The sequence below is a fragment of the Pezoporus occidentalis genome, unplaced genomic scaffold, assembly GCF_034315485.1.
Source record: "Pezoporus occidentalis ecotype Australia unplaced genomic scaffold, CSIRO_AGI_Poc_V1 ctg87, whole genome shotgun sequence".
NCBI classification, from domain to species: Eukaryota; Metazoa; Chordata; class Aves; order Psittaciformes; family Psittacidae; genus Pezoporus; species Pezoporus occidentalis.
This window is the reverse complement of record NW_026916231.1, coordinates 1,370,336-1,385,619: the sequence shown is the minus strand read 5'-3', so window position 1 is coordinate 1,385,619 and position 15,284 is coordinate 1,370,336. Positions and strand designations below refer to the sequence as shown.

General features: G+C 42.7%; 1 protein-coding gene across 1 annotated transcript in view; it reads right to left on the bottom strand.

The window, feature by feature from the left end:
• Positions 1-7,860, bottom strand: part of CDH17 (cadherin 17) — a 37,567-nt gene extending 29,707 nt beyond the window's left edge. Inside the window, exon 1 of the mRNA XM_062604582.1 lies at positions 7,711-7,860. The gene's annotated coding sequence lies outside the window, so the exon portion shown is untranslated. The remainder of the gene's footprint in view (positions 1-7,710) is intronic.
• Between the last annotated feature and the right edge of the window lie 7,424 nt (positions 7,861-15,284).

The window sequence follows — 15,284 nt, the reverse complement described above, 5'->3', positions numbered from 1 at the left end:
ATTCTTGGTGTCCAGGGTGATGAAGCTATACAACTTGTGCAACTCTGTTCTCCTACCCACCAGATGAGGCTTTCTGACTGGCCTTGAATGATAAAAGTCTTTCTTGAGGCATCCCTGTTCCCAGAACTCCATATTCAGTTTTCACCTGCCAACATTAATTCTCAGCTGGATCAGTTATCATGTCTGGGGAAGCAGGTAACAGACCTGCTCGGGTGAGGTAACTAAAAAGGTTTACACCATCTCACAAGCAGAGACTCTCTCTGGTAGCTTTCTTCCTTGGGGCTGTCATTGTGAATTGCCCATCTGCTAGAAGACATGGCCTCTGTCCTCCCTCAGCAAAACTCACAGTCCATTTCCACCCCACTGTTGTTGCTGCCCTATGCCTTCTACATCTTTCTTTGGCTACCCTTGGAGAACTCCTTGTCCATCATATTGATACAATTCTCCTAGCCGCTGTTGTGTCTCAGCCTAGCCACCTCCTCCAGCAGTCTTTCATCTGCATGGTACTTCATTCTTGTCTCGCACTGACACTGATACTACCTTGCAGCTCACTAATCCCCACCAGGACTTGGGCAGAGATATTGCAGGCTGGTTTCATTCATAGGTAGGTGTGGCCACCCTCAAAGCAGGAGGAAGTTCAATCAGCAGCATGACTGGCTCTGTTGAAGCAGCATGTCCCCACTTTTGTTCCCAGAGGATCTCCCTGAAGGCCTTGATCAGCCCCATCCCTGCAGAAATTGCCCACGCATGTAGTATTCTTAGCCACAGTCCCCACCTCCCCACGCACAGATGCCTGACCTCTCTCATCACACACAGGTAGATCCTGCTGGCTTGCCTTCTTCATCACTGGCAGAAGAGGCCTGTTGAGAAGTTCCCTTATTTGCTGCCTTCAGGTCCTGGCCCCTGTCAGGTGCTGAGCTAATGCTGTTAAACTCCAGGCTGTTAAACTTGCACAGGTCAAGATGACAGATTCTAGTTTCCTTCTTTTTTCTTGCAAGCAATGACATAATGGAACCAAATGGCTCTTCTGGAATAAACAATGCATATTCTAGAGATTACTGGTGTTTATACTACTTATTGCAAGACCTCCAAAGGAGATTAAAACTTGAGCTCCGTACTGAAGCACAGGGAAATTCACTTTCTTTCAGTGTGCTGGTGTCCTCTAGCTAATTCTCATGACATCTTAGGGTAGCATATGCATTAGAAGTTGTGAACTGCATATTCAAAAATCATATTTTTTTCCTTATAAATGCAGAAGCAGCAATTTTTTTGCCTCTTTCAATCATTACTTGATACATATAAAGACATGTCCACAATTTGCACAGGTCAAAAAATGTAATACTGTGTCAAAACAAAATAGGAAAGCCAAGTCTTTCCTCAGCTATAGTTTATCTAGCAATCATGATAGCATTACGATATAATGCCTACAAGGATGCCGGAGAGGGATTCTTCACTAGGGACTGCAGTGATAGGACAAAGGGTAACGGGTTAAAAAAACAGGGGAAGTTTAGATGGGATATAAGGAAGAAGTTCTTTACTGTAAGGGTGGCGAGGCACTGGAATGGGGTTGCCCAGGGAAGTTGGGAATGCTCCATTCCTGGCGGTGTTCAAGGCCAGGCTGGACAGAGCCTTGGGTGACATGGTTTAGTGTGAGGTGTCCCTGCCCATGGCAGGGGGGCTGGAACTAGATGATCTTAAGGTTCTTTCCAACCCTAACTATTCTATGATTTCTATGAAACAAACTTCAAGCTGGCAGTCTGACACTCTTTTTTGTTTATTCACACACATGTAAATGGAGATGGCCTTAGGACTGTGAAACAGATGGTCTTAAGTCACTATCATCTGGATGTACATACCCACCTGTAAGACATTGAAAGACACATGATAAAACAAACTAGTCTCAATGGCTGTTTATCACTGTGATCACAGATTTTGCTGCCTCAACTGCTCCATATAGCAGTCACTGGATAAAAATCAGAAATAAACACAGAAGCAAAGCCCAAATGCCAAGATTCCCTCTTCAAACTGAAGCAGGATTCAGGTACTCTTCATTTCCCTTCTCTGCTCATCAGAAATCACAATCAGGAAATCCCCACGGACCCTGGCAGGGATCTGGGACTCTGAGTCCCAAATGTAGCACAAACACTTTCCTGCAGGCACCCAAACACCAGAGCCAGGACAGACACTCACGTTCAGCCCTGTGCTTAGCCTTCCCTGGTTCCCAGCACTGTGCAGCTCACTGCTTCGCCTCCTCACCTCCTGGGTTTGACACCTCAGGTGTTTCACTGTCCCTATTAGATGTGTCAGGACCAAGGTCCTGGAGCTTTGGGGTTAGATTTTACTCCAGTATCTTGAGAAAAAAGCACAGCAGTATTTATACTTTTTCTTATATCTGGTTCTCAACCTCTTCAGTAAAAACTGCTGTTACAATATGCAATATGCACTATGCACATGGTGACAGACTTACCAAGTAGTAAAGCCAAACTGAAATTCAGTGGAGCATACACAGAAATCTGCAGTGCCTGGGCAGTCCCATGTCCCACTGCTCAGTTGGGAACCTGGAAAACCAACCTTTCAGTGGAAACATCTTTCAAAAACTGGCACGAGTAACTGGAAGCTGATGCCGTTTGTTTGACTCCCTCCCACCCACCCAGCTTTGAATACAAATTGAGTTTCTGCCACTCAAGCTTTTCTGACTCTGCCTTTGCCCTGGATGTGCAAAAACAGAAACAGAGAATCAGTCCAACACGCTCAAGTTTAATGAGTCTTCTAAATGGGGGGATTTATTGTTGCCATGCTAATATAAACCAAAGAATGGAGATCTTGACCAGTGAAGATAAAACTGCTTCAACATTATAGTTTATAACAAGATGCTTCTGATGGGATGGGTTCAAAGAAATCACTTTTTTTCCCTAAACAGGCATCAGAAAATCCTGGCTCATTTGCCCCTCGGTTTGAGCTCATCTCTTCTCCACGTAGACAGTATTCATACTGACACTGTGTTACATCACAGGGTGGAACTTCTACAGCCTGATAAGATACCAAGTGGCTCTCTTGAGCACAGTACTGCTCATAAATATTTGTACAGCAACTGTAATAGCAAGAAGAGCAGCAAACTTCAACTCATAGGAATTCTTACTGATAGTTGAGTTCCCGGAGTACGTTTCCCTAAATAATAACTGCATTTCCAACATTGAGTTGTCTTCCTTAAAGCCTTTGACATGACTAGGGACAGAGAGCAAAGGACTAAATATTTGCACTGATTTTGACTAGCAGTGAATGCACTTTATGTCTAAATATAAAATTCAGGGTTTGTTTTAGCACACATTTTCTTTAGAGGAATTGTCAGATGGCCATAAATGTAATACCTGCTGGAAAATTGTCACAAAACAGTCCTACTACCACACATCTCAGCAGTATCATGAGATCTGGTTAAGGCATGCCTTACACTGAAAGCATTATGAACTTCCAGAGAAGTGCTAGAAGTGGACTTGAGCCTTTTTAGGGATCTGACTGTTTCATTTCAGAGTCAAATTACATGGCTCACAACACAAACCTGAATCAATGCTGAGACTGACCTTTATCTATTGGAAGGAATTTTACGTTCGTTTGTTTCCATTCCTGTTTGGCCAAGCCAAACATGAAGTATCTCGTTTATTTCAATTACCTACTTTGGTGATCAAGAGATTGTCACACGGATGAGCCATTAGAGGATAAGGCCTATGGTCTGCAAGACAGGACTGTGCATATTGTGTGTGACAGCCACCTACAACAAACAGTACTTAAAGTACTAGTTCCTGTGCTTAGAATAGAAAATGCCAGAAATACCACATAATTTTAACTTTGACCAGCAGTGGATAACCAGCTTTCACTGGCACACCATATGCAAGCTAGGACCTCAAGGGACTATTTCTGTGACTAAATAGCTGTGGTATTAGGCTATCAGTGTATGTACTTCATGTTCACTTCCGTACTTCCAAAGAGTGCAACCATTTTAGCTCCTTCCCTGCCTCACTTATGACTTATATGGAAATGCCTCCCTCAACATACACATCTGATTGCTTGACATTAATGGAAGGTGCATGACTTGATGCCCTCCCTCACCTCCCACTTTAACATCTCAGACTTGCATGTGTCTCACCGCCTTTCAAGTTAGAAGGGCGGTCAGTAGGATAAATTCATCAGTACAGAGCTACCTCTGCTTTTTTGCATCTCAAGGTCAGTGCAGTCAGAGGATGAACTAGTAGTTTTAGCATCATGGTGCCTTGGAGCAGAGGTGCCCCAATGCTGGCCTGGACTGTTGGTACCAGTATGCAACCTAGACCACAGGGATTCAGGACCAGCAAGGCTGAAACTAAATGCTGTGCATTCAGGGGTTAATTTCATGGCCAAAGACAACAGGAACACAGAACAAACTTCTTCCGGAGGAGCCCAAACACGAAGTTAAAGGTGTCACTAGAAAATGAAGCACAAAGCCATTTCCTTTTACCCCAGTCTCCAGCAAGGTGTGCTAGGCTGCACTCAGGTCAGAGCAGCACCTCTAGCCTGCTTTTACTTTTGCATTTTCTGTCTGTAGCTACTTCCTAGACCATATCCCCAGCATAGGTACAGCAGTGTAGGACTGAGCAAACAATCTTCCTGGCACCCAGCAAGCTCACTGCCATGGGCAGATTCTCCTCCCAGTCCAAAGGGAGACCAGCACGCTTCAGTAGCACATGTATAAAAAAAACCCAGCCTGATGGAGAACAGTCTGTCTGAACTTCTTGGTTTTAATGGGTCTTCTGTAAGTGCTAAGTGGACCCAGCAGTTCGTGGGATATTGAATAAATTACACCAGTTACTGGTTAATGATAAGTTTACATTTATAATTCATTATAGGAGTTCCAAGTATTAATTTAATTCTGCAAGATCTCTGCAAGTAAAATTATCTCCTTTCCACAAAAGCAGTGCTGCCATCAATTCCAGGAATTCAAAAACCGTAATTCAGGCCCCAAAACACCATGATAGGCTTAAATAGGTCTTAATAAGAACAACAACATGAATGAATGTCATTTTGTTCACCTTTTGCTGTGTGACTCATCATGTTTCTTTGTGGCTATGAAGATTAGACTTTGAACAAAAGACAACTTCTCACATATTCATAGCATTGTGAAAGCTATTGAGCAGAAAATAAGATTGTTTCAACTTCACAGTCAGAACTTTCTGTGTATTTTCCAAATGAATTAGTATGCTGTTTGGAACTATAGAGATATTTAGCTCCCATCTTTAACCTAAAGTGTAAAGAGTTGTTATCAATCTAAGGATTTTGAATTATGTTCCTGAAAGAGTAGTGCTGGTTGTAAACTATTTTTATGAATTACTCTTGCTGGAAAATTAAACAGCACAATGAGCAGATAATGCAGAAAGAGAAGCAATACATGTCAAATGCCTCTGATGTTCATTCAACCTACTGTGATGAGATCAGAGAGGAGAGATGGACTGCAGATGGGGTATCACACTTTGTGGTAGTTGGTTGGGATTTTTTAATAAAACTGGAGGGGAGTTTTTTGTCCTTTGTTGCCCAAAACATATTTAGCTACATTTCTATTTACTTCAAAACCAGTTTAATTTTTAGTTTAGCCTTCAGATTCCTGTGTTTAATAGTTTTTTGCTGAATTTCTTTTAGCCTTAATTTATTTACATCTTTTGTTTATGGTGATGCATTGCTTGTGGAAAACTGTCTAATATTTCTCTTAAATGTATTTCTCATATTTAGAACCTAGGAAAAGCTGGTCAGGAGATGTGTCCATCACTTCTGCTCTTCTTGCAGTGACTGAGGGGGCTAACCAGCTGCGCTGGAGGGAGAGTGTTCCTGTAAAGCTCCTTAAAGTGTAAAATCTAATGTCCAAGTCAACTTCCTTTATAGCACCTCACAATGCTTTGCACCACACTGACTGAGACATTTGTAGGTGTACCCTCTGGTCTGTTGCAAAGTCAGCAATTTCCAGTGCAGCAGTCAGCAAAGGAGGAATTATTTTTGAAACCGCAACAGTATCGACCAACTACAAGATCACTTTCGTCAGACATTGACACTTCTATTAATTCTTTCTTAAATTCTATCTTTTAGAAGTCTTTTAAGTAAATTTAAAGAATTGAGTTTACTTTAAAAATGTAAATCAAGTTATTTTATTAATCTGCATTAAGAGCCCTTTTGCTTCCAGTAACACTTTAAAAGAAAGAAGGAAACACAAGAAACACAAGCATATTTGATATTCTGCTTATTTTCAAAAGCAGGCTTGAGAGAAGTAGCAGGTTTTGACAATGGTAGAGTATTATAAGTATAAATAAAAGACGGACTTGTGTGTGCATAGTTTGACTACAACAGAATTCTTACAGTTCATTCCTACAAAGTACTAATTACTCTTAGAATTGGTAACTTCATGTCACTGCAAGTTTTTACTAAATTAAGCTTGATGAGCACAACAGAAGCAGATTTATTTTCCTTTAATTTGTTTTGGGTTTTTTTTCCCTTTATTTTTGTCTGCTTCTGGAATCCAGTTTTAAATACGCCATATTTGCAGACCTTGTTACACTTTAAGAATGAATGTCAGCTTTTATGGTTTCAGGCTTGTTTTCCTTTGCTTTTAATATCTAGCTACTATGGAAGTTATGCATGTATGTTTATGTAGATATTTTATAGGTTATTTACAGAAAGGAAAGTAGTTTGTTGAGTAAGCACAAGTGTTTGACACAGTGGAAATGCTGCAAAGGACACATGGAAGGGAATGTTACATAAATGTTGAATAATTTCCATTTAAATAGCATACCATTATTGCCTATATATTGCCTATAATATAAGTAATAAATATTTTATTCATATAACATATAAATGCATGTGTTCTTAATTTGTAAGCATTAGTTCTTTATCTATTGTGCGCTTACACTTTACTTTCTATCTTTGACACGATTCCATGTATCTGTAGTACTGATCTAAATTTTTGTTATTAATTTCTGCTCAAGTGGGCAACTGGCACAGAGCAAGCCTGCTCTCTCCTCCATTGGCTGCTGCTGTCTCACCAGTTCTAAATGGGATGCTGGCTCTGTGTGTTACTACCAATTCGAACAATAATTTATCTCACTCCTGCTATTGCCTTACTATCCTTATGGGTAGAAAGAAAACTTTCTGGCTGGCTGTGCTACAGTTCCAGGCCACATCCAACTCTCATTTACATGCACTTTGAAAGGGAAGAGTTACAAGAGGAAGGAAAAAAAGACAAAAATGAAAATAAAGAGAACATAACATTCTTAAGGGCCTTACTTATGTCGGCTTGAGAGAATTCAAAACCAAAAGGTCACTAGCTCACTCCTTCATTTTCATTTCCAAACAGAAACTCGTACTTCTTTTATGCCCATCAAGGGCCTGGCTTGCTTTCCAGTTTGACAAAGAGCCTGTAGCCATTTGTCTATGCCATGCTTGCTGAGGGAGTATGGACCGGTAAGGATAAGCCATGGACTGGCAGAGGTCAGCCATGCTGAAGGGGTCAGCTTCCAGCTGAGCTATTGATGCCAAGCGGCTATGGACAGACAAGCTAGATGGCAGCCAGGCAGCCAGGCAGCACATCTGGCTTCATTATTTTTGCTAATGGCTTTTAATGCAAAGTCCTCTGCAAAATAGCAAAGATCACAACCGAGAGAGAAGCCCTGTGAAGTGAGCAGCATTAGTGCTACTTACGTAGGCCAGGATGGCAGGACTGCATGCGGGCAGGGAAGGGGGTCAGTGGTGCATGGTCTTTCTGGGGATTTTTGGAGGTGCTGTGCAGGGAGCCTTCTGCTTTGCTAAAATCTTGCAGATCAGTGGAGAGTCACTTTAGGAACTGTAGTTTTTTCTTGTTTAGATTTCAAGTAGTTTCATTTTCTTTAGCTAGACTTATGTGTCAACAGCTGAATATGGTCTTCTATTTCTGCAAATGTGGTTAGTATTTCTGTAACTGCTTTAAACACATACTGCATCCAGGCAATAATGTGGCTTCTGAAGACACATGCAATTTTTAATAGCCTGGTTCAAGGTCAGAATCTCAACACTATATAGCTATGTATGTTACATACACTTTCCTGCCATCCTGCTAAACTCCTTTTTTTCTTTAGAGAGGGAAAAGTTTGTTAGTTTACTTGTATTGCAGTAAACTTTAGCAAAGACTTTGACAAGGATAGCCAGAATCACGGCAGTAAATGCACGGTGACAGAGCCGGCACCGTGCCTGAGGTTCTGCAGAAGGGTTTCCTCTACTGTACAGCATGCAAAAGTCTAAACTGTTGTAACCAAGGTCTTCTGACTCCCACAGCAGGACTAGGAAGCAGCATTTTTCCCCTCTAGGTTACCACTCTGGCAACCAGAACTGTCACTGGTGTCTTGTACTTCAGCAGCCTTGTAGCCCATAGCGTCCACCAGGGATGCAAATGTTCTACAAAGTCCCTGTGGTACTCGTAGCAAACCCTGCCTTCCAGAACTAAGCACTTAAATCCTTCTGTGAATCTGAAGCACTCTGGTCATTTCTTTCTTCTATTTAAATGGGAGTGCTTAATCACCACACTGATGAAATACTGCAGGTAGGAGCTATTAAAGTAGTGGCCCTCAGGTGTGGAGCTGGACTGTGGGCAAGGTTTGCCTGGACCTCTCCCAGCTGGGAGTCCTCAGCCTCCACATGGCAAAGCCCATGTCTTATCATACTGAGGTCAGGATTATACACAGGAAACACCGTGCTGCACATGGGAGCTGGTGGGGCTGGATGTCATCTACCGCATCCTGAGGAATGCACGTCCAGAAATGTACCAGCCATCCTTGAGCCTTGCATGGCATTTAAAATGACATCTTTCAACCACATATGGTAGAAAAGGAGGCAGCGCTGCTCCCAGCATGCAGTGGGAAAACTGAGATACATGTTTGTTAAGTAGCCTGGCTGTAATTGGATCCAGAGTCAAGGAAGGGATCAAGAATAAAATTAAGACGTCATCCTTAACCATGAGGTTGCTGTAAGCTCAGAGAGACCTATTTTCAACCAAATTCTACACGTGAAATTACTTTTTTTTCAGAGCAAATGTGAATCAGCTAGTGGATCTATGTGCTGTCTTATGGCTTGTACCCATTTTTAATAGCTTTTGGTGGTCTGGACAGCAAGTTATTGAAGAGGTTGAGTCACAGCCTAAATGGAAAATTATACTTGCACAGAAATGTTCTTTGTCTCCATGCAGCATGCCTCCAGCTCTGAGCAGTTCAGAGAAGTCTGTACTCAGTCTCAAGACAATATCTTGTTTCGGTGTATGCCAAAGTGCAGACCACTTCCAGGCCCCACCCATCAGAGATAAGAGCACACCTTAAAAGAAGTATCAGACAGACCAGATGAAACCAGGATGTGTTTCCTTTTCGTGTGGAAGGATGACATAACTTCTTATTCACAAACAAACAGCAGATCTTTTTTGGCACTTAGTCCTTCTTTGATTCAGTAAAAAGGACATCATCTAGTCCTCAAAATGCCACTGCTGTGAGTAACATGGAGTGGACCACTTGCTTAAGCAAACATCTGCAAGGACTAGATGTAGGCATCCCTCCTCCCGCTCATTGTAGGGTGCAATCCCACTGTCAGGGGTGACAGAGCTGCCCTTCACCAACCTGTCACCTCTTCAGGTGTCCATACAAGATTTTTATCTGTGGGAACGACTTGGTCCAATAATCCTTATGAAGACAAGTTTTGTGGCACCTAGACTATAGGAATTGTATCCTGTGGCTAAACATACGTATTTAAATCCCTAATTAGGAAAAGTTTGCATTACAAATTGTATTACAAATTAGTCATTTTCAAAGTAATGCATGAAAGAAATGTTTAATGCATTTAAATGGAGCATAATTTACATAAAAATTATTCTTGGTGATGAAACACCTTAGAAAATTGAGTGAGTGGGTAAATAGATGGCAGGTGACCAGTTACCATTGACTGGTCTGAAAGCAGTGTGTAATGTCAGTCAAATATGCCAACAAATGCGAAACATAATCAAGAAGGGTACTGAAAGCAGGCTAGAAAGTGATGTTATATTGCTCTCTGAAATGTAGCATCTTGAGTAGTGTGTGCTGCATCCTCTGCCTCTCAGGCAGGAGACCGTTATAGAAGGAACGGAGAAGGGCAATGAACACAATTAAGGGATTTGAGCAATTGCCTTAGGGGAAACACTGGAAGGTTTGGGACTTCTTGACATGGAGAGAAGGTGGCTGAAGGGGAAGTGACTGATAATTTCAGTTTCACAAAGCTAGTGGAGAAAGTGTGTGAAAAACTGCTGTTCATAAGGTCACATAGGTGATACCCCTGAACAGCATGTCCTATTACTGCTTTGCTTCCTCTTCTTAAAGACAGCACAGGGATGGAAACACCACTGGTCCAAAGCAGTAGGGTATTTCTTCTCAAGGGTCCTTAGATTCCTTTTCAATGATTCTCCAAGGCAAGTCTGAAGTCCTTAAACCAAACAATATCAATTTGCTTTGCCACAAATATCAGAGGATGAATTTCTGTATGGGTAAAAATCCTGCCATGGGATTGCTCCCTGCCAAGGGAGCATCCTTAAGGAAGCATCCTTACTTCTGAATAAGGAGGAGCAAATGCAGCCATTCATGTCACAAGATTGTACCAAGGGGAAGAGGAAAATCTTGAAGCACAGAAGACTGAAAATATAGCTAAAAAGCATATAAAATGATACTACAGTGACAAAGCTTGAAAACACCCTATTGGCAGTGATTCAACAGTATTTAGAGAGGAAGTACACCCTGAGCAACTTCTGAGCGAAGCTGTGAATTGGAGAAATGCAAACGCATTACTGAAAGCCACAAGTAGTCACAGAAACAGCTTCCTGGCTGTGTAAAAGTTACCAAGGTCCATTCCGAGGTCCATGGACGTTAAACCATTGAGCAATTCAGTGAAACCCACACAGAGTCAGAGAATGGGTGCGAAGCCCAGCAGTGCTGGAGGTCCTTCCTCCGGAGGGGTGGGCGCTGGGCTGCCCATCACCCCTGCATTCAGTGCTGCCTGCCCAGTGCCTGTCAGTGCTTCTCTCAGCTCCCCTGCTGCTCTCCTTGCCTCAGGTGGGCAGTGTCACGTCCAGCGGGGGTGTGGTATCCCAGGGCTTGCCATACACAACAACAGTGCAAGAAGGGAAGAAACACTAGTCTCCGTGTGCAGTATGTATAGATGCAGGCGTTGGAAGTCAGACATCATTCAGTCTATCCATGTGATACTCTTGAGTTTTCCCATTGAAAAATCCCACTTCCCTTTCTCCTGTTGACCCAAAGAGCAGTCAGAGTTCAGCTCTGGGCAACCCATGTCTAACTGGAGTCTTTTGAGTATATATGCTTGGAGTATGTGCTTAGAAACCACTGCCACTTATAAAATGATTGAATTTTATACTTACTCAGGCATACAAATCAGAACTGGGAGGAAGTGTGTTACACTCATCATATTCTTAGCAAATCATTAGCCAGGTGGTGAGACAGTGCTGGTGCTGTAAAGCAAGCCACACAGGACTGGTGTGCTCTCACATGGTGCCTGGTCCTTGCTGTCTGACAGCAGGGAACCCACTGCAGCAAAATCGCTAAAATCACAAGTAATCAGTACACTGAATTTCAGTGTCTTCAGGCAAAAAGCCACTACTTTGATGCTCTTTCCTGATGATCACAGAGGATAAATGCAGTAATATTGCAGGTGCCTGTGTGAGGGGGTCGCTGAGAGAGGTGGTAGGGCTCTCTGAAATGTAGGAGATTTCTGGGGTGAGAGCACCATGGGGAGAGTGGAGGCAGGGAAGCTGTCGGGCTGCTCACTAGCATCATACATTCCCTGGTCATGTTGGGATTCACCCTGTTTCCTGCAGCTGTCCCTACCCAGTGCTGTGTCCCTAGCCCAGCAGGTCACTGGCCTGTGTTCCCTTCTAGAAACAATGGCAGGAGCAAGGTTTCTCTGAAGCCTTTCTGGAGCATGGCAAAGAGCATAACATGGTGTTCCCTTTTTTAACTGGAGAGGGCTACATTTACAGACCTAGAGGTCACTGTATAAGTCTCCCACCATTTGCCATGTTTAAAAGTGCTGGTGGAGCACCAGCAATGTGCTGTTTAGCATAAATTTAACACAGGATGCCACATGTGCCTTGGGTGCTACCACACACTTAGTATCATATGGGTCCTGCAAGTGGATAAGCACCAAAGAAACCATGATCTGTCCTTCCTGTGCTTGTGAGTCAGACGCAGGAAAGCTTTATGCAACATGTTCAGCTCCACAGTCTTGAGAGGTATTGCAAGGAATGAGTTGTAGGGTTCAGTTCTGGAGATGCAAGAATTTATTAGTCCAGAGATCTTACCAGTAGAACACCATTAGTACACCTTAGCACCTTGTATCTTCTCACATGGAAAAAGGTGAAAGGTAATGGGTATAAATTACCCCTGGGGAGATTCCGATTGGACACAAGAGGACAATTTTTCACAATAAGAGCAATCAGCCATTGGAATATTCTTCCTAGGGAAGCGGTGGATTCCCCACCCCTGGACAGTTTTAAGATTCAGCTAACAAGGGGTGACACACCTCATCTAGGTCATGCTTCGCCAAGAAAGGTTGGATCCTTGAGGTCCCTTCCAGTCTGGTGTTCCATGATTCCATGACTGTCTGGGTGCCACAGCATTCTCTAAAAAGCCCTCCCAGAGAGAAAGCTGATTGGAGGGGCAATACGTAGGGGCAGTACTGCAGATGCACATAGTGCCATAATAACTAATAATTCCTTACCGTAGTATTGTTCCGAAGTGCAACTAAACCTTTCTTCTCGCAGTTAATGTGTCATGATTAAATTAATTAAAGGTAGACATAACCCCTAATTCCTATTGCTGATCCAATCTATCTTCTTAAAAGAGTTTTTTATAACAGCCATTACACTATAATTGGCATTTTGTGTGTTCTTAGATTTATTTTTTTTCCTGTATTTATTTTATTTTATTTGGCCTCTGTAAGTTTTGCCATTTTGGCCTTGGTGCGCTCACTGCTGTGACTCACGTATTCCATAGCTACTGCCAGATCTCTGAGACCAGCACTGTAATTATCACATTAGGATCTGTCATTGTAGCCCTGACTTAATAAATAGCAAGAGCAGTGATTAGAATCGCTGATTGATCCATTCCACAGTTTTGGACACTCACATCTGAGATGAACAGAGGGATTGTGGATATATAGGGTTTGAAATGTCAGCATTCCAGATTAAGTTAGCATTAATTAGTCATTCCAGGTTCATTAGCTACTATATATAATACTCATTTCTATATTTGATAATCTGGTGATCAGCTATAACCATGACTCAGATTCATCTCATAAGCTGCAGAAGAAAGCCCCACCCTTCCCCTGTGCCTAGTTCACTGGAGCTGTGCAGATCACAGGAGGTGACCAGGTTCCCTTTCAGGTGAAACTCTTGGTGCCTTTCAGGAGTGCAACTCAGGCACTGCAATCCCAGGTGGACATTCAGTCCACAGGACCAGGTCCAAAGCAGGAAAAGCACTGAAATTCACTGACTGTGGATGCTCAGCACCAACTCTCTCACTCCACACCTAGAGGTCTGACAGGAATACATCCGGATGGGGTCTGAGCAAACAGAAGCATCAGTTCCATGGAAGGGATGCTACTGCTGGTGGTTCTTCACCCACAGCTTCCTCCATGCTCTCCCTGAAAAGTCAGGGCAAGCCAGAAGCCTGAAGGCTGGACCAAGAGAGCCAGTGGGAGGTTGACTGGGGCATACAAGGTGAAGGCAGCTCTTTAAATTGTTTTGGTCCAAAGGCAGTGCTGTGTTATTCGGAAGGACCAGCCCTGGTCCAGCAGCAGCTCCACAAGACAGACTTGCAGTGATGTCTGTTCCCCATTCTCATGGGAAAAGCATGGTGATACAGCATGCTGTGAATGACCACCACATGGCTCTGTGGCAGCTTGTGACAGCCCTGGGGAATGGGCTTACCACACTGGGTTTTTTCTTTAAAAATCATGTGTTTTAGAAGAAAGGAGTGGAACAAGATGAGTGAGGGCATGAAAACTTACTAGATAAGTCCAAATTGTTATGATACCACCTATGCATCCGCTGCTGCTGTGAACACAGATGGCTTTTACCCCTAAAGACTTTATGATCAACATGGGCATTTTATATTTCTTCAAAACCTGTTTGGTTTAGATTTGTTGAGTCCATAGTTCGACAGATAAAGAACAAACTAAGAAAATGTGCTTGTTGTGTTCAGCTGTGCTTTCACTTCTTTAAAACAATGTTAAAGACTCATTTAATTTGTGTAGTTTTGTTTCCATTCCTGAATAGGGAAAATGTTCTGAGAGTTTAAAAGTTCTGAAAACTGGTATCAGAGCAAGTATCATTCTCTAGACTGCTCTGTATTAACCTTAAATTGCATGCTGACAGCTCAAAAGCATTCATTCAAAATCCAGCGACAGGCATCTTGTCTGTGCTCTATTCAAACTGTTGTTTTCTGTTCTTGCCAACAGGTTATTCTAGATAAGGAATTCCCTTCCAGGGAGATCTGAATACCACACAGGTGTAGAGTCATTCTGCAGTGTGATATTTTACCCTTAGAGAACAGCTAAAAGTCATCCCCTCAGCAGAGGTAATTTTGGGCACTCAGTAAGCTCACTCCTTTCCAGAGCATTTGGTGCATGAAAGATGCACAGAACCCAGATCTCACCCTACTAGTGTTGCAGTTTGCCGCCTTCATCATCAAGGAAGATGAGCTGCTAGGCTGGAGATTCGGCTTTTCTGAGCCACCTATGGGCAAAATGTAGTGACTGTACCTCAACACTGAACTCTGAGGTGTGGCCACAAAACCCAGCATAGTCAGGGGGAAAATAACACAGTCATGCCCAAAGTAATTGAGGATTAGGGCCCCACCATGCCAGGTACCTGCTTTCTGTTGCTGAATGTAGCATTTCACTTCAGGACGGGGGTAACAGTACTCAACAACATTTAAAAGTGTTTTCAGACTTAAAGACCAAGTACCTCATTTAAGAATGATTTGTTTTTATCTCTGTCACCACAAACCCATGCACACGAGGGATACCATGTGCTCACAGCTTTAAGGCTACAGGTGATTCTTGCTTTGTAATCACAGGTTGCTCAGCAGCCTCTGTTCAGAGGTGTGAGAAACCCTTACTGCACTTTTCATGTAACAATCATGCCCAGCATTCAAAATATTTTCTCAACTTGATAAAATTCTTAGGGATTTCCCACTGAGGCTCAAAACCAGTCA